The sequence below is a fragment of the Copadichromis virginalis genome, linkage group LG3 (assembly GCF_057382275.1).
Source record: "Copadichromis virginalis isolate Kocher_CV1m ecotype Utaka linkage group LG3, C_Virginalis_male_GT1.1, whole genome shotgun sequence".
NCBI lineage: Eukaryota > Metazoa > Chordata > Actinopteri > Cichliformes > Cichlidae > Copadichromis > Copadichromis virginalis.
In genome coordinates, this window is record NC_140620.1 from 15,652,465 (window position 1) to 15,671,062 (window position 18,598).

The window sequence follows — 18,598 nt, forward strand, 5'->3', positions numbered from 1 at the left end:
AATGCTGCACATGTAACCCACATAAAAATAAAAAGAACTGCATCTATAACTAAATTGGAATCTTAAATTCCAACCGGAGTGTGTCCGTGAAGGCATCGCGACGCGTCGTGACGCACGCCACGCCGCGAGTCTGCACGTGCCTGTTGTGACCAATCATATTCGCGAGGCACCAATATATGCCTTCCGGGTTGTCGTCTCGAAAAGACGCGGGGGAGAGGCGTTAGCGGATGGAAGCAACAGGTACGTGGGGCGAGCGCTTTTCGCTGTTTACTATCTTGACTTGTTTTTGAATTAATTGTGGATTGCGTTCAACAGTATTTTGATACCGCCGCGGGTAGATGCGTGGGGCTCGTATGTGACATCGCACATAGTGAATGGTGAGTTGAGCCTGAATGTTTGTTTGTATTTGTAACCTGTATCAGTATGCCAGTGCTATTAGCTGATGGGATAGCTAAGGCTGAGGCCTACTACATTACTACTACTCTCACTTTACGTGGCTGTAGTTTTGTTATTAGAGATTGTTATTTATTTTAATTTATTACAATGGTTGGATATGTATTTGTTGTATATTGGTATTTTCTCATGAACTTTATTGTGTACACTGGAACTAAAGCTAGCTTGGGAAATTTAGATGAATTTTGCTAATAGTGGTCCTGTGATTATAGTGCAGGCTAGTGGTGCCCTGGAGAGACCACAGCGACACCACTACCTTGGATGGCGAGCTAGGCCCAACGAGCCAGAACCCCAGCTACAACTTCCTGCGGTCTGGTAGGAGGCTGCTGCGGCCTACACTCTCCCCCCTGGTTTTCAGTCCCCCAAATCTCACTTTCGAGATCTCAGTCTTGGAATCTCAGTTCTGATCATCACACTTCCAATTTCAACCTGTTACAGACTGTCATACGCGTTGGACTTATATCAATCATGAAATAGCAACTTTATGGACATTGTCTGCCGGGGGTTGGAGGAGGTTGCTGCACCGCTGTGCAGCGGATATTTTACAAGCTTGAATTATGTGTTTATCTTTTTCCTGTCTGCAGAATTTATAAATATTGGTATTTGGTAATTGCGCTTTATTTTCACTATAAATAATAACTGTAATCACAATATCTGTGGTTGTATGTTTATTGTACTTCACTCACCTCCTAGAGCCGAATCTGATATCTTCTGAATTAGCCCAACTACTCATAACCAACTTAAATTATTTTAGCTTATGTACTTGCTACACACACAAACATCCAAATACGGAGTCTGTTACAACAACAAGAACCCATTGATTGTTTATTGGTTAAATGCATTTCATGCCACCCAGAGGGCATCTGTGTAGATTTAGGGGACAAGGATTAGTGAATGTCCACAAACAATTCACCAAGCCTGTAAAAGAAGGGTGGATGTTTTGTCTTGCTTTGTTTTGTTTTTGCAAGAACAGAAGGATGATAGAGACTAAGGGGGGAGGCTGTAGCTTCACAGGAGTGTGAACTGCAGACTTAACCCTTTGGTTGCTAATTTTGAGTTACTGATGTTTACATTAAGAAAATTGTGTTTTATTAGCTGTATTTCGATTAATGTATCATATTATATGGTTGGGAATGTTAAATGCTAAAGTGAAGAAAAGGTTTGATTTCACTCATAAGTGAGCAGATTATTATTAACCATAGCGGGTCACTGTAAAGAGTCAATCAACTTTTATAGAGATAAAAAACAAAAAACCCTAATAAGCCTAATTCTTAAAGACCCCTCAAATTATTTACTAGATGTTTATTTTCGAAAATTAATAAAAATCTGAGTTTAACAAAACATTTTAAATGTAAATATCAAGCTTACCTTTCTTTCTTCCATAAAATGTGCTTGTGGGCATGCCAGCCATTTTGAAAAGGTGGGAAAAACAATTGGCAAGGCCACACCCACACATGTGATATAATGTTAAAGGTACTGTTGTCCTCTCTAAGAAACATCAGGACTCAGAGGAGTGGCAAGTAGAGTAGGAGAGCTACAAGCAAAAACTAAATGTGTACTACAGTGCGCAAAAATGAATTACTGGGTCAAAAGGGGTTTATGAGGGACATTTATGAAACTAAAAATCCCACAAACTTTAAAGTGCACTTGAAAAGCTCACACAAGAAGGTTAACCTAGCTTACCTTGAAGAGCTCATCAGGGGGAGCACACTCCCCCTCCTTGAAGAGCTCCCCCACTTAACCAGCATCCCCAGAAAACAGCTAACCCCAGATAAGGCAGCGTGATGCATCCCGAGACAACAGGACTGGGACATCTAAATAAATGTGTGAGTCAATCGCCTTCAAAAAGGTTATCAATTCATTTGAACTAAAATTAGGAACACCCGGTGCTGCAAGAGTTAATAGTCTCAATACCCAAGGATAAGCGGAAGAGCATGATTGATATAATGGAACTAGGATTTGGTTACACTTAATTTTTGCAAAACACAACTAAAACTATAACTGAAACTAATCAAAACTAAACTCAAATTAAGGACTTTCTGAAAATAAAAACTAGACTAAACTAGCAAAGAATTGGTAAAAAAAACTAATTACGACTGGTATAAAATTGAAAATCTGGAGTCGAAACTAAATAAAACTGAAAACTAATGAAAATGGCAAAACGATTAAAACCCCGGTGCAGAGATTGGCAAATCTGACCAGGAAATGTTATAAAATGAATTGTCGGAACAGTCAGCGTTAAAGTCACCTTTGACAGTCCAGACTAAGATGGCGTTGAACATCTTCAGGGCGGAAAAGGGTTGGTGTGACCAAGGTGTGGTTTGGCTTGTTGTATGTATATTTTGAGATGATGTGGCTCTGGAGGGACCAGTTACCAGGGCATGGAAGGAGGACAGACTCATTAAATGAGGAGAAGGAATTTCCTGGGATTGGAGATCCTCTGGGTGAGTGGTTGACTGAGAGCATGTATAAAATAAAAGTTATCTGTTGTTATTGATTGGTAATAGATTGATAATTGGCCACATTTACAGCTGTATTGACTTGTTGTGGACGTAGTCGACTTCAGGTTTAAGCACTCTAATCAACAGGTTGAAAATAGTGATATTAAAGGAAGAGTATGCAGCGCCACCCTGTCAGACGCCAGTGACGGTGGGGCTCACTGATGAATCAGGTGAGCTGGATTCATGGCTGATTCAAAACTAAGATTCCCCTGCTGTGGTCAGTAAGGGGAAGACAGGGGGAAATAGAATTTAAAAGAGGCATTTATAAACGTTTATGTGCCAAGTTAAATGGGATAAAAGGGGATGTTTTTACGCTTATCTTGGCATCAGCTTTATTATTGCATCAGAATCATATAACAAGCATTGCATTAAACATTTATTGAAGTTTTTGACATTGTACTAACGTTTGTCTTCCAGTGATTGTTATAACCGCAGGTTAATCTTCTATTCTTAATCGTATATTCACAGGTGTCAGGATAATCATGTGATCTTCTATTGCAGGTGTAACCATGATCATTTTTATACATATTGCAGTTTGTTGCTCATTATAGAGTTGTGCACAAGTTAATAAGGGTTAAAAGCTACAGTCAGCGCGATGTTTGGCTGATCTATGGTGTGGAGTGACTTCGAGCATGGAAGGCTGCACGTGCTTACATAACACTGATATCATGTTATTCTTTGTGATCTTTTATTCAATTATATCTTTAAGTCAAGTTTTAAATAGTGGTAGTTAATTAAATGACATTCATTTAAGATCATATTCTTGGGTCAGAGCATCACACGCAGATCAACTTAACAACCTGGGAGACCTTGTAGCTGCAATATTGTGTCTCCATATGGAACAGTAGGCGGAAGCAAACACACGATTTTTGGGGGGCAAAGGTGAGGATTAAAAAAAAAAAACGGCTAATTTGTTTTTGATGTCTTCTCTTAATATGAGTGGTTTTAGTAATCTTCAGACACACCTTGCAAATGTGCTTATAATGAGTTTGCACTCGGCCTTTTGAAGGTCATAAGCTTTGTTCGGCGTGATGGTCCGGACTGATAAAGTGTAGGAAATGCCTTGAGTGCAGAGGGCTAAATGCAAACACGCGTACACACATAGGATATGATTAGAATAAGTCCCTGGGACATTCTGAATATTCTAAACCAATTCTGAATCACTAGAAGGTCAGTAGATAACAACATTAGATTATTAGGGTTAGGAAGAGAGGTGTTTTGGTTTTCTGTCTCTTACAGAAAAAGGAACAGACACCAGATGAGGTCACAGAGATGCGAGGATCCTCCGCAGCAGAGACAGACACAGTGACTGCCGAGACACCAACTGGGTCCAAGTGTCATGGCGTTTGGGCTCCAGCTAGTCACCTCAAAAGGATGGATCCCATAAACACAGCAATAACCATGAAGGGGTTGGCGGAAATCCAGGAACACCAGACCAACGAGGTTCGAGAGGCTCTGCTATTGTTGGAATAATTGTTTTTCTTACATTTGAACTGCGCAAACACAGAGGTCATCTCACCTATGGTTCGCTCATCAGGGGGACAAAGGACCTCAGGAGTGAGAAGAGATGAACCCGGCCACACTGGGTTATAGGGTGTTGGTGAGCTCATTATTCTAATGACCTCATCAGGGGGAGTGTTAAATTATAATATTATTTTATGCCATGTTATACCCTTAATTAAAGATTATGAATTATTATGTAGTTTTAGTTTGCATTATTCTCCTGAATTAGAAGAAGCTGATAACTATTGGATTAGTTAAACTGATTTGCATTACATTAGACTGCTGATTTATTGTGGATAAATGATATTGTTTTATGATGTTATCAGAAATACTGTTTGCAGAAAGGCATCGCCTTATTTGTCTGATTAGAAGAGAACGGAACATGCTGGAGTTTTCTGCCCCATCTCAGCAGGAGCAGATAAACGGGGAGCCAAGGTCGTAGCTTAGGCGCCGTGTGAGAGAAAAGCATGTGAATGTTTAGGCTTTTATGATAAGGTGGGGGCACCAGAGGCTATAAGAGTTTGATCAATGCTCCACCATTTTGAGATCTGAGGCTGTCTGCATACAGTGTCCATCTCCCACATGTGTGATCATTAAAATCATCGTTTGACTTAACCCGGCCGGACCAGTGTTGTTATTGTGGTTTTTTCTCTTGTCTCCATCCCCAATTTTGAACTCGTAACACTGGTGGCAAGTGGCATCTTGGCGGCTGCACGCTTGACTTTTCTCAGTTCATGGGCAGTTATTTTGCGCCTTGGTTTTTCCACACGCTTCTTGCGACCCTGTTGACTATTTTGAATGAAACGCTTGATTGTTCGATGATCACGCTTCAGAAGCTCTGCAATTTTGAGACTGCTGCATCCCTCTGCAAGATATCTCACTGTTTTTGACTTTTCTGAGCCTGTCAAGTCCTTCTTTTGACCCAGTTTGCCAAAGACAAGGACATTGCCTAATAATTATGCACACCTGATATAGGGTGTTGATGTCATTAGACCACACCCCTTCTCATTACAGAGATGCACATCACCTAATATGCTTAATTGGTAGTAGGCTTTCGAGCCTATACAGCTTGGAGTAAGACAACATGCATGAAGAGGATGATGTGTAGAAAATACTCATTTGCCTAAATTCTGCACTCCCTGTATAGCTTTAGAAAAATTTGCATAAGAAGCACTTGCAGCAACAAAAACATAATATTCCAAACTTGCAGCAACAAAAAGATAATATTCCAGAAACACGCTTTGCCGATGTTCATAACACTTCTTACGTTGGCATATACATCAGTGCAAATTATTGCATGTCCGCCATTACCTGCCCGAAACCGGAAGTGACGTCATTTTTGTGGGCCTTATATATGGAACGCCAGGACTGCCATAATGAATTAATTAAATACACCATTAAATAATTAATTAAATGTGGCAATAATTAATTAAAATTGGAATTAATTAATTAAATAAATAGTTATGATATATGTAATTAATTAATTATTGACACATTTAATTAATTATTTATGTATTTCACGTTTTAATTAATTATTGACACATTTAATTAATTAATTATTGACATATTTAATTAATTATTTATGTATTTCACATTTTTATTAATTATTGACACATTTAATTAATTATTGACACATTTAATTAATTATTTAATGATATATTTATTTATTTCATTTTGGCAGTCCTGACGCCTGGCTCTCATCATGAAATAATTTTATCTGTCAGCCTCACCCATCAAACTCAGGGGGCGGGGTTAACGCTGATCGAGTCAAAACCATTGCTTTGGCCTGGTGGCCATTGTTTCTAGCACACAACAACCGGCATGTGGAAGCTAACAGAACTGAGCTTTGAAAAACCCTGTTTGTGTGTTACCAAATACCGTTTTAATATTTTTTTAGCCGAGAATGTAGTGGTTTAATCTTCATGTGTCTGGTCGGTTTGTCAAGATACAGCCTCTTTGCAAAAGTGTTTCGATGATTTCGGAGATGTCTGCCCAGTCTCACGGCAAAGCGTGGGATAGACCCGCTCGCCTCGCAAGCAATCCCACCGACAAAGCGCAGGCCCCGGTACACAGCTGTAGTAACCCCCGCTGACTTCTTTTACTGAGGTTATATTTATCGGTGTTTTATTTCCTGATGTTCTTATGTGTCCTACGTGTTTCAGTCGCCAATTCTGAATTATAACTAACATTAAAAACATGTTTAAGGAGGAGAGAGAGCAAATAAATCTGTTTAACATCTGATCTTTGGGTTTTTGTTCAGTAATCAGCGTGACCTGTGTATAAACACATAAAAGAGATAACGTTGGTGTTTCCGTCATGTAGTAACTGCTGGCTTTAACTGTACAAAGGTTGTTCGACACTATGAAACACATACAGACTTCATGATGTTCGGCTAATATTTTTATTGTGAATATTAATCATGCTGACCTCGCTCTGTACACCACGCAGCGAGGTCAGCATATCCACGATATCCTCAGCTCCATGAGTTAACACAAAGTTTCCCAGCTGACTATCTAACTGCCAACTATTCCAGAGACGTGAAAATATACAGCATAAAGAAAAGTGTAAGAGACTCACCAGCAGATTAGAATAACAGTTTGTGGCGTGAATAAGACACGGCGGGACCACGGAGCAACGTTCAGAGTCATCTTTATTTACATCTCACCACACCACAACACCCCCAAACCCCTCAGTCCCCGTGTTTTTAACTAGGCGGGCGTGATTAAGGATGCCGTGCAGGTGCGTCCGCCCTCCCTGCACGGCACCGCAGACCACGCCCCACCACATACCCCCATCGCCCGATTGAGGCCGGGGAGCCATCCGGCCGAACCTACTCCCCCACCGCCAGTGGGAGAGGGAATCAGCCCGGACAGCTGGCACCCCCAGGCCCCGGCCAAGCGACGGGGAGGTGCGAGTTCAGGCGGCCGCCCGCGAATCCAGCGGCGCAGGCAAAGCTGGTTCGGAAGTCGGACACGTGACAGGTGCACCCGGCGCGGCCGGCACAAGCGTGAGCCCCAGCTCACAGGTGGCTGGGCAGAGGTGTGGCGTGTACAGGCCTCTGGTGGTGGTGAGGCCGTTCTGGCGAGCACGGCGATCTCAAGCGTGGCGCCCGCCTCGCTCGCCAGTTCCACTCGAGCAAGCTCCCCTGGCACTGGGACCTCCAGCTCCTTGCGCGGCCCCTCCGTCACCGCTGTCGCTCCCTGCTGGAGCAGCCCATAGCGCGACTCCTCCGTCACTACTGCTCCCTCCGCCGCCACTCCCGGCTCGAGCAGCCCCTCGTGCAGCTCCTCTTTCTCCAACCGGCGCAGACCCTCGCGCACCTCGTCTGCCGCCTCCGGTTGGAGCGGCTCATCCACCACTCCCGGCAGGAGCAGCCCTTCACCTGGCTGTTCCCCCTCCTCCGGCAGGCGCAGATCCCCGCGCGCCTCGTCTGCCACGTCCGGCTGCTGAGGTGCCTCACGCGGCTCCTCCACCGCTTCACTGTCCTCGGGACACACCTGTGGGGGTGGCGCCCAGGCCCAGAGCAGCGCCGCCAGCTCCCCAATCCTTTCCAGGTGCCGCTCGGACTGGTCCTGCAGCTCTTCCTGCTGGCGACGCACCTCCGCCGCCTGCTCCCGCTGGGCGGCCGCCATTTCGGCCACCCTCTGGGCCAGCTCCTCCATTCCCTGGCTCCGATATGGACCCGCCGTGCTGCCTCCTGGGTTTCGGCACCAATGTGGCGTGAATAAGACACGGCGGGACCACGGAGCAACGTTCAGAGTCATCTTTATTTACATCTCACCACACCACAACACCCCCAAACCCCTCAGTCCCCGTGTTTTTAACTAGGCGGGCGTGATTAAGGATGCCGTGCAGGTGCGTCCGCCCTCCCTGCACGGCACCGCAGACCACGCCCCACCACACAGTTATACATTTAATAAATCACCAAATGAATCCAAGAAACGAGCAAACCTGTTCCGACAATTTGAATTTGTATTCCCTCAGCTGCAGACTCGCTGCTGTTTAAATGTTTGAAAAGGAAGATTAGATATAAAAAACGTCAAACATAGACTCAGTCTGCCTTCACATTTGATATGAGGCCAGCACGTATAGTGGCCTCAGCAGGCTATTACTGAAATACACGTGCTATATCATAAACTATGATATAAACAGGGAGGTCCTATTAACATGTTTAGTTTTAAAGGACACCTTCCTGCCTTTAGTCTCATTCATGAGCAGTATTAGTTTTCTTCTAACATCCAGAAGTCTGCACAATGTGTTTCATAGTTTGTAACAAGCCTTTGACAGGTAAACATAACATGACCGAAAAAGCAAGCAAAAAAAAAAAAAAAAAAAAAAAAAAAAAAGAGAGAGAGAGAGAGAGAGAGAGTGTTGACATAAGAAAAGAAAATGCTCTCAATTATGGAGACAGACAAATGGTTCATTTATGTTTGATGTGTGTTTATTCCTCCCTAAATATCGTCGGTGAAGTTTGCCATGCACGTCAGATTTTCCTGCGCATTTTTATACCTCTGCCAACAGAGAGAGAGAAAAAAATCACATTCTAACAGACAGCTGGTGCTTAGAATACAGTTGAATAACTATTAAAAAACAGATGATATTTAGATGATAGTTCAGTCTAACACATGTGCCAGTGAACCATTAAACGTCTGTGAAACTATGCAGTTATGAAACGTAACTTTAACCTCAGCCAAACCGATTTGCTCAGTTGTAAATAAAACAGCGAAGTAAACGTGACCCGACAGACAGAACCTGAGTGAATGAAGTCCAGCGTTTAACCACTGAGAGCTAAAACTCAGCTGAGGTTTGAAAGCTGTGTGCTGGTGATTGGACATCAGCCGCTGATAAAGCTGGCTCGCCTATAAAGTGCTCTGTAAGGAAACGAGCTCCAGCAGCTCTGCGCTCGGGGAAAATACTATATTTACTTATCTTGTGCAGTTAAACTGTGACTATCACCAGGTAACTAGGCGTGTTTCTTGAATTAGCAGCAGGTGTTAAACAGCTGACAGATGAGGAGGAGGATGCATGCAGGTAAACTGAGGGTCTGCTGAGCTGATCGCTGGTTTCGTGAGAAAAATGTCAGCTCGTTCTTTATGTTACAGAAGCACAGAGACACAAGACCAGGCGGAAAGAGACGATCGTTCGGTGAAAATGAGAATCTGCGAATGCAACATGTGGAACACGGAGAGTGGAATATGTAAACAAACCGGTTAATGTACCCCCTCGGTGCGCTCTGCATGCTAACTGTTAGCAGAGCTAGTGAAATCTCTGAAAACATCTGAGCACTTTTGCAAACATGTTCTATGTTGACAACCTGACCAGACATACGGCGCGACATTCGCGGCTAAAACACTGTTAAAAGTGTAGCTGGTGACAGAAAAACGGCCTGTGATTTGATCTGCATTCTGGGATAACTGGCTGCCCCAAGTCTACACAAGCAATCGATTATCTAGGATCGACCTGTTTTGACTTACTTTGCACGGCAACCAATCAAATGTTAGAGAAGCTGCATGGGCAGCGTTAACCCCGCCCCCTGAGTTTGATGGGTGAGGCTGACAGATAAAATTATTTCATGACGAGAGCCAGGCGTCAGGACTGCCAAAATGAAATAAATAAATATATCATTAAATAATTAATTAAATGTGTCAATAATTAATTAAATGTGTCAATAATTAATTAAAATGTGAAATACATAAATAATTAATTAAATGTGTCAATAATTAATTAATTACATGTGTCATAACTATTTATTTAATTAATTAATTCCAATTTTAATTAATTATTGCCACATTTAATTAATTATTTAATGGTGTATTTAATTAATTCATTATGGCAGTCCTGGCGTTCCATACTTATAAGCCTATGTTGATGTTCATAAAAGTCATGTGCATATTACTATTGTACAACACTTTGGTCTACCAGGTGTGTTTTTAAAGTGCTATATAAATAAATGATGATGATGATGATGATGATGATGATGATGATGTTTGACTTCATGCTTTTCCGTATTGTTTCTGGGATCCTTAGAACTGAAATTACACCATTGGAAATATTATAATGCATCAAAATAAACTATTTATTTTCATTTTTCCTGTAGTATATAAAAGGACTGTTACAGATGAACTTGGATACTAGGATATGTATCCTGTGTCACTAAAAATACATTTTATTTTAGTTTTATACATTGATTAATGACCTGTGACCATGGGTCATTGTAGCATCACAGGGAAGGTTGAAGCCGTCCACTGCACCTGTATGGCCGGAGTTGCGGAGACCTGCAGCCATGTCGCTGCTCTTCTGTTTAATGTAGAAGCAACAGTGCGGATCTGTGGCACAAGGACTGTTACAGATGAACTTGGATACTGGGTTTTGCTGGGTAATATGATCAAGATACAATCAGAGGTTGGCCATAAAATGGACTTTTCCTCTTCAGCTGCCCAAAAAAGGCTCTTGATCAAAACATAAACAGACCATCCGTATGGAAAGGTAAAACTAGCCGTCCTCAAAAAAAGTAAAATCCTACCTGCTACTGTGGAAGAGTTGTCACCGCCATAGGGCTTTGGAGCGTGATGTCACGGGGGTGGGCGTGGAAAGGATTTTGGCCTGATGCGCCATTTTCCGGGTCCAAACAAAGCGCAAGCGAAAAAGGAGCGAAGGCACACACAACAGCCATGGTTCGTACTTGCTGTGTTGCCGGCTGTGGAATAAGCTTAAAAAGGGTTTGTCTTTTTTATTCTTTCCCAACCTGGAAGCATCATGAGGGAGCTTATATGGCGGACCTTACAAAACGAAGGCGTCTAGCCTGGATAGCAGCCATGAGACGGCTTGATATCCAGTTTGCTCTCCAGATATCTGTTGGTGTGCTCCAGACATTTTTACTCCGGCAAGTTCTGTATGTTCATAACACTCTTTATAGCTTAATAATATTATCGTTGGGGTTCTTGGAGGTTATAGAAATTGCAAATGTAACCCATATCAACTACTCCCTGTCACATGACCCATGTCAGCTGATTTGAGGCCCCTCTTCTGATTGGCTCCTTCCACGTCGCGGCAACTCTGAAAACCGGCTGTGAAGGGATACTTCCGGGTTCGACTCCTGCTGTGGCTGTGAGCTTATGGCATTTAGAACGGCGTTGGGAAACAAAGCGTTTTCTCCTCAATTCATCTGTAACCTCATTTCACCTCAGCGGTAAATGTCCTTAATATCTTTCAACCTTTGGTTGTCAGTAACCAGCCGATCGTTTTCGCGATTAAAAAATGACTTTGTGCGGCAGTGTTCCCACCGCGAGCAGAACTCCGGTTCAAAAAGCACTGTTTTTGAACACTTTTATTTACTTAAGCATTTTTATGGGCTTACTTTGAAACAAAGTGCGATTGAATGATTATTGTTATGTGTTGCCTTGAATTCGGCTATGCTGTCTGTTAGACAGTTGTTTTTCTTTATTGTTGTTTTTGTATTGTTTGTAGCGAACGCTACTGGAATGTATAGATTAAGCTACGTAGCCAAGATGATTAATAATTTAACTGTTGTACATTGATTGATGATGATTTATGATTTGCATTATTACATAGACTTGCAGAAAAATATATTTGTTTTCCGGTAAACTGAATCGAACTTGATGTGCTAATGGACATTTTTCTGACCTACAGGTCAGGTTTTTTTTCCCCTTTGAATTGATCTTCTTCATATTGAAGTGGCGAGCCGGTAGGAACATTCTTTGTTTTCCCCCACTTAGCCGTCTTTGGATTATGGACATATTTCCCCATTGTATGCAGCTGGACCCTAAGGAGGAATACCTTAAACGTGAACTTTAAAAAGAAAAGGACCAAAAAAAGGACTCTTAGCAAAAGGACTCTTGCACAGAAAAAAATCCCAGCATTGATTTATTATTTAATTGTGGACATTTACGTTGTGTGTTGTATTAATTATTTTGTTCCCTTTCCCCTATTTATTCAATATATTTTTGGTACAAGACATTGCAGTCTTTGGTCTCATCATTCACACCATCTAGGCTCCATAAAGAAGTATTTCTTCTGCGCATCAGTCAGTAAATTCATCCATTGAGATAAACTAGTCCTTAAATAACTTTGCGTTACACAAACAAACATAGAATTGAGTGACTGTGGAGACATACGTGCTATGTAACGATTTGCTAACTCTTTCGCACAACTGTGGGGAAGCCTGCCTATGAAATGAATCAAACAAATCCAGACTGGTTACCAACGTTAAACATAGGGCACTCCAAAATCCGAACGTGAGGGTTAGGGTCAGGGTTAACAAGATACGTGAAGATATCGGGGTAGGACAGTGGTGGTAAGTACTCTGGGTCTTTACTCCACTGCCGTATTTCATTCGGAAGCAGACATCTGAAACACCCGGGGCTTAGCCCTAAAGGGTAGTATGGATGTGGGATTCTTTTTTTTTTCTTTTGTTTTTTTTTGGGGGGGGGGGGGGGTAGACATTACTGAAAGATTAATTGGAGCATAACTGAGCCACTGTGTGAGAGCTGAGCAGCAAAAGGAAATTAAGTGAGGGTAGAAATGACTGAAAGATTAATAGGCTTTATTATGAATTTTGTTCAAAAAGGAATGAATTCATATAGGAAAAAATATATATCACATATGCAGGACACCTTAAACTAGTATTTTAATTAAGCAGCAAGGCAGAACAAAGTTGGGGCTGCATCAAGACACGAGGACTAAACCCCAATTCAACCAGACCCAGAACTGATCCGGAATTAAAACAGGACTACAACAGTTCAAAATCAGGACTACTTAGGACTTAACCAAGACAGAACCAGAATCAGAACTAGATGATAGTAGCACTAAAAATCATCATAGACCCGCACTACACTTATTTTTTTAATTCTACCAAAAGTACACTATTTACATTCAGAAAAGTTTATGTAATTATTTAGCCTTCATAAGCCTGCATAACTTAATAAATATATAACTTGAAAAATAACAAACCTGAAAAGAAACACTAGGTACGAGATACACAAGTACCTATGATACGGATTTTGATAAACAACCATTTGACTAACATGTGTTTCTCACCTGCTCTTGTTCCCTTACTGTTCTGTCCTCATTCTCCTCTCTCTCCCTCTCTCTCCCTCTTTGTGCTGACAATCATCAAATATACAGTTGAAACCAGATATTTACATACTCTTCAGATCAAAACAGATACACTTTTTTAATTGTAACATCAAATCAGACTACCGTAATTGTCGGGCTATAAGCCGCTACTTTTTGCACAAGCTTTGAACCCTGCGGCTTTTAGTCAGGTGCGGCTTTTCTATGGATTGTCCATGATTTTTATCATATCGTAAGACAATTTGTTTTGTTTGTTCCGCTGTTGTACGGCACTACGTTGCCTGGCGGAAGGGCATGTGACTCCGCCACGGCCCTTCTGAGGGTGTTCGACTCCGACACTGACAACAAGGATTTCTTTGGTTTTGAAAGTGACAACGAAGGAAAGAAGCTGAGAGTGGATGACATAGCAATCCTGAGCCTGTTCGTATCCGACACTGGAGAAGAGGAATTTGGTGGTTTTAGTGCGCAGGAAGAAGAGAAAGATGGTGGTGAATGACTGACTTTTCTTCTTGTTAAAGCCGTGTCACTGCACCTGAGCCTAAAAGGTAGTCCGAATCCATTTTTCTGGTGTGCTGTAGGTTATTGTTATGTACTACATTTGTTACTCATTTATGAAGCACAGCACATGTTTCGTACTTGTAATTACCGCTACTTGTACATATACCTAAAAAGTTATGCAAATATGTACCCATAACTTGTTTTTCAAAATATTAATAAAAGGGGTGTTTCTCCAAACAGCCATCTCTTTCCTGACAATTCGCTTTGTGCATATTCTCTTACATATGATAAGTCAACATTGAAACACCTGCGGCTTTTGGTCAGGTGCGGCTAATGTATGTACAAAACAGGATTTTCCCCTGATTGTAGCTTGTGCGGTTAATATTCAGGTGCGCTTTGTAGTCCGGAAAATACGGTAAATGTTTATTTTTTTAGATTGATAAATATAAAAAAACATATTTGTTAACTTTAAGAGTAAATAGAGAAACTATCTGTATTTCTTAATTTTAAATGGCACCAAATTGTATTCAAAATTGAGCCACACTTATGGAGCTCCACAATTCTTTTCCTGGTGTTTTGGTTGACATCTCTTAATTTTCCATTTCAAAGAAACAGGCTCTGTGTTTTGTCTTATATGCATCCACAGCTGTTCCACCAATTTACTCACATGGACTCTACTAACCTATCAGAAGCTTCTTCAGCGCAGAATGGAATCGTCTGGAGTTTTTTTTATTAATTAACAATAAACTTAATGTATATGTACTCCTAAATTTGATGAAAGTGATTAAAATAGACAGCTCTGTCTCTCTTTATTCTGACATTTAACTAATTCAAAAGATATTTCAATATTTATTTATCTAAAACAAAATAAGTTTACTCTAAATTGATGTTGTACAGTAAAAAAAATGTTCTTGTGTTTTCCATAAAGTGTATGTAAATATCTGGTTTCAACTGTGAATATACTGCTGTGTATTGAAAGTCCTCTTGTTTTGCATAGATATACTGAACAACATACAAAGCACAATATATAAAATAACATCTACCTGAGTTTTTTCTTTGAAAGAAGCTCCTTATGTCCATTCTTGTATATCAGTGCATTACTGAAACAGATTTATTTAGCCGTGGAGGGAAACAACTGAAAATATGAAATAAACACACATAAGCTAAGACTCTCTAAAGAAACAGCATTGTTGTTGTTCAGCTTTTGTTGTTCACCAGCGCCTCTTCTTCTTGAGGACTCTGAGGAAGAACCACCTGTCCTCAGACATCCTGGTGAACTTCTATCGCTGCACCATCGAGAGCATCCTGACCAACTGTATAACAGTCTGGTACGGGAACTGCTCTGCCTCGGACCGGAAGGCGTTGCAGAGGGTCGTGAAAACTGCCCAGCGCATCGCCGGAGCACCACTTCCTGCCATAAAAGACATCTACAGGAAGCGGTGTCTGAAAAGGGCTGGGAAAATCATCAAAGACCCCAGTCACCCATCACATGGACTCTTCACCCTCCTGCCCTCTGGGAGGCGCCACAGGAGCCTCCGGACTAAGACCACCAGGTACCGGAACAGCTTCTTCCCCACAGCTGTCAGACTCCTGAACTCTGCCTCCTGACATCTGACCCACGTTAAACTCATGCACTGAACATACACACCCCCACAATGGACAACTGTACCCTCAAACACACAATAATAACATGGAGTGAACCACCACTCACAACCACTAGCACTTTATATAGCCTCTGTAGAAACTATCTACACCCTCACTTATCTTAACTGCACTACTGTATAGCTCTGTGTAAATAATCATTCTGTACATTCAATAATCTTTAATCCTACAACTGTTTACAACTTGCATAGTTCCCATTTCTGTATAGCTGTATATCCCAGATTTCTGTAAAGTTATTTATTTCATATTCTGTATAGTTTTTCATATTTATATCCTGTTCATAGCCTGTACATAGCTTGTACTCACTACAGCCTGTACATACTTATAGTTATAGAATATTCACAACATACTTCATACTGTGCACATTATAACATACCATAATAGACCCATTTCTGTAATATACTTACATATCTATACTATTGCTAATATATATTGTAATATACCTATATCACTAAAGCACTTCTGGATGGATGCAAACTGCATTTCGTTGCCCTGTACCTGTGCATGTGCAATGACAATACAGTTGAATTCTATTCTTTTCATTTCGCCATTTGTTGATTAACTTGAAGAGCAAGTAACGTAATATTGGTCAAGTGATCAGTTTGATATCAATTTTTCGTGATACACCGTCATATTTAAAAAAAAATTTACGGTATGAATGATTTACTTTGGTACCTGGTCAATCTTCAGTTCTCCTCTGTCTGCCTAGCTCCGTTTCTCCAACAGCGCACTTGCAGTAGTGATGTGTCGGTCGCGAACGAAATGGCTCTTAGAGCCAGCTCTTTGGAGTGAACGACGCGAGCCGGCTCCTTATTGGGAGCCGGTTTTTTTCTCTCTCTCTCTCACTTTTTTTCCGCGTCACTCCGCACGCGAGCCTTGTGCTTTGCGCTGGAAAGAGGGGGGAGGGGCAGTAGTTACACTGGCAGTAGCACAGGAACAGAGCCGGAGGGAAACAGCCAGGGACATCAACGTCACATTAGAAAGGTATAGTAATCATCCAAAACTATATTCAGTTGCGGATGATAAAGGATTCAGAAAGTTTATTCATGCAGGCCCAAATGGCAGAGAATATGCATGTTCTTTTTGTTTTCATATTTTAATTTATATTTAATTGTGTTGTGGTTTGCAGTGTTTTGTGTTCTTTCACTTTAAATTTGTTTAAAAGGAAAAAAGCTGAAAATTTAAATAGTTAAAAGTTGAAATGGAAATAGTTGGTTTTTGTATTATATTATTTATTTATTACATTTTGTGTGGAGTGAATAAATAAAAGTATATTTACAGTGGCCCCAAGAGACAAAGCACGTAAAAACTCCAAAACACGTACAAAAGACAACAGAAGTGCTCCAGGATGCTCGGGCGCAGTGTTGAGCTTTTGTTACCTAGTGGCCACACAAGCCAGCAAGTACCAACGACCGGATTTGGTGTGTGGTAGTAACAGGTAAATGAACTTTTTTTTTTTATTATTTGAATATATATGAGTGCTTGTGTATAAATACACAAACAATACACACATGCTTTCAATTGTGTAATTTAAGTGATCTAGGTAGCGGTTTTGAAAGTTCAGTTAACGCTAGAAATGTGTTTTGGAGTTTGTACATGTTTTGTCTCTAGGGGCCACCGCATATATTTATATATAAACATATATAAATAAAACCACTTCTTTTTTTACATTAGTAATTCCTTTTGTGCATAATTTTATATTATTGTTAATAATAAATTAATTAAAGCAACAAAACAACCTGAAGAGCCGGTTCGGAGCCGACAGAGCCGGCTCTTTTTAGTGAGCCGAGCTGAAAGAGCCGGAAATCCCATCACATCGTCACTGCGGGGCGATTGTGGCTCAAGAGTTGGGAGTTCGCCTTGTAATCGGAAGGTTGCCGGTTCGAGCCCCGGCTTGGAAAGTCTCGGTCATTGTGTCCTTGGGCAAGACACTTTACCCGTTGCCTACTGGTGGTGGTCAGAGGGCCCGGTGGCGCCAGTATCGGCAGCCTCGCCTCTGTCAGTGCGCCCCAGGGTGGCTGTGGCTACAATGTAGCTGCCATCACCAGTGTGTGAATGGGTGGATGACTGGATATGTAAAGCGCTTTGGGGTCCTTAGGGACTAGTAAAGCGCTATATAAATACAGGCCAACAATCATGTTTTTGCGGTCCCACTTGCAGATACTCAAAAATTCAAACAAAGCTCATAAAAAAATAAACAGATGAATAAAAACAGTTTCTCTAAATACAGGCCATTTACCATTCACTAACTCGCAGGCAGTAGCTGCCCCGTCCTGCTTAGTGCCTGAGCTCAGATCATACCAATATTAGGGGGGATTTACGCACAGTCGTAAACACATACACATACAAATCCTGATTTACAAGTACAAAATATTTATGATCACATTTTGAGCCCATACTTGAGCTTTGCCAGAAAATAGCGCGTCAGGCCAAAATCCTTTCCACGCCCACCCTTGTGACATCACGCTCCAAAGCCTCCTTCTCAGCAAGCTTCCACTACTCTCACCCTGGAGTTGCGCTCCCCCAGGCTTGTACCTGTGGCTTCATGTCCTGGGGTGGGGGTTGGTTGTTCTCCTGCCCTGCACCCCATCCTTTTGTTCATATTCCAAGACTATTTTTCTTTATGTATTCTTTCCCCCCAGCAACCGCCATATTATGATGTTGCAAGCAATCACAAACTCTACAGTCTGTCTAACTCCAATGTCTACCAAGCAATCTATTATTCTCAACAGAGCTAAACTCAGCATAAACTGAACCCACATTAAAGTTAGCTCGATGCTTACCTTTAGACGAGCCCACAAACCGAGAGAAACTCCGTGATGAAGCTGGAACACTTTCCAAACACAGGAAACAGATCAGGGAGCAGAGACCCACGTTGTTCCTGTAAG

The 18,598-nt window shown here is 41.5% G+C and overlaps 1 protein-coding gene across 1 annotated transcript in view; it reads right to left on the minus strand.

The window, feature by feature from the left end:
• LOC146713017 (uncharacterized) overlaps window positions 1–18,598 on the minus strand; it is a 36,614-nt gene extending 18,016 nt beyond the window's left edge. The window contains exon 1 of the mRNA XM_085452309.1: window positions 18,494–18,598. The gene's annotated coding sequence lies outside the window, so the exon portion shown is untranslated. The remainder of the gene's footprint in view (window positions 1–18,493) is intronic.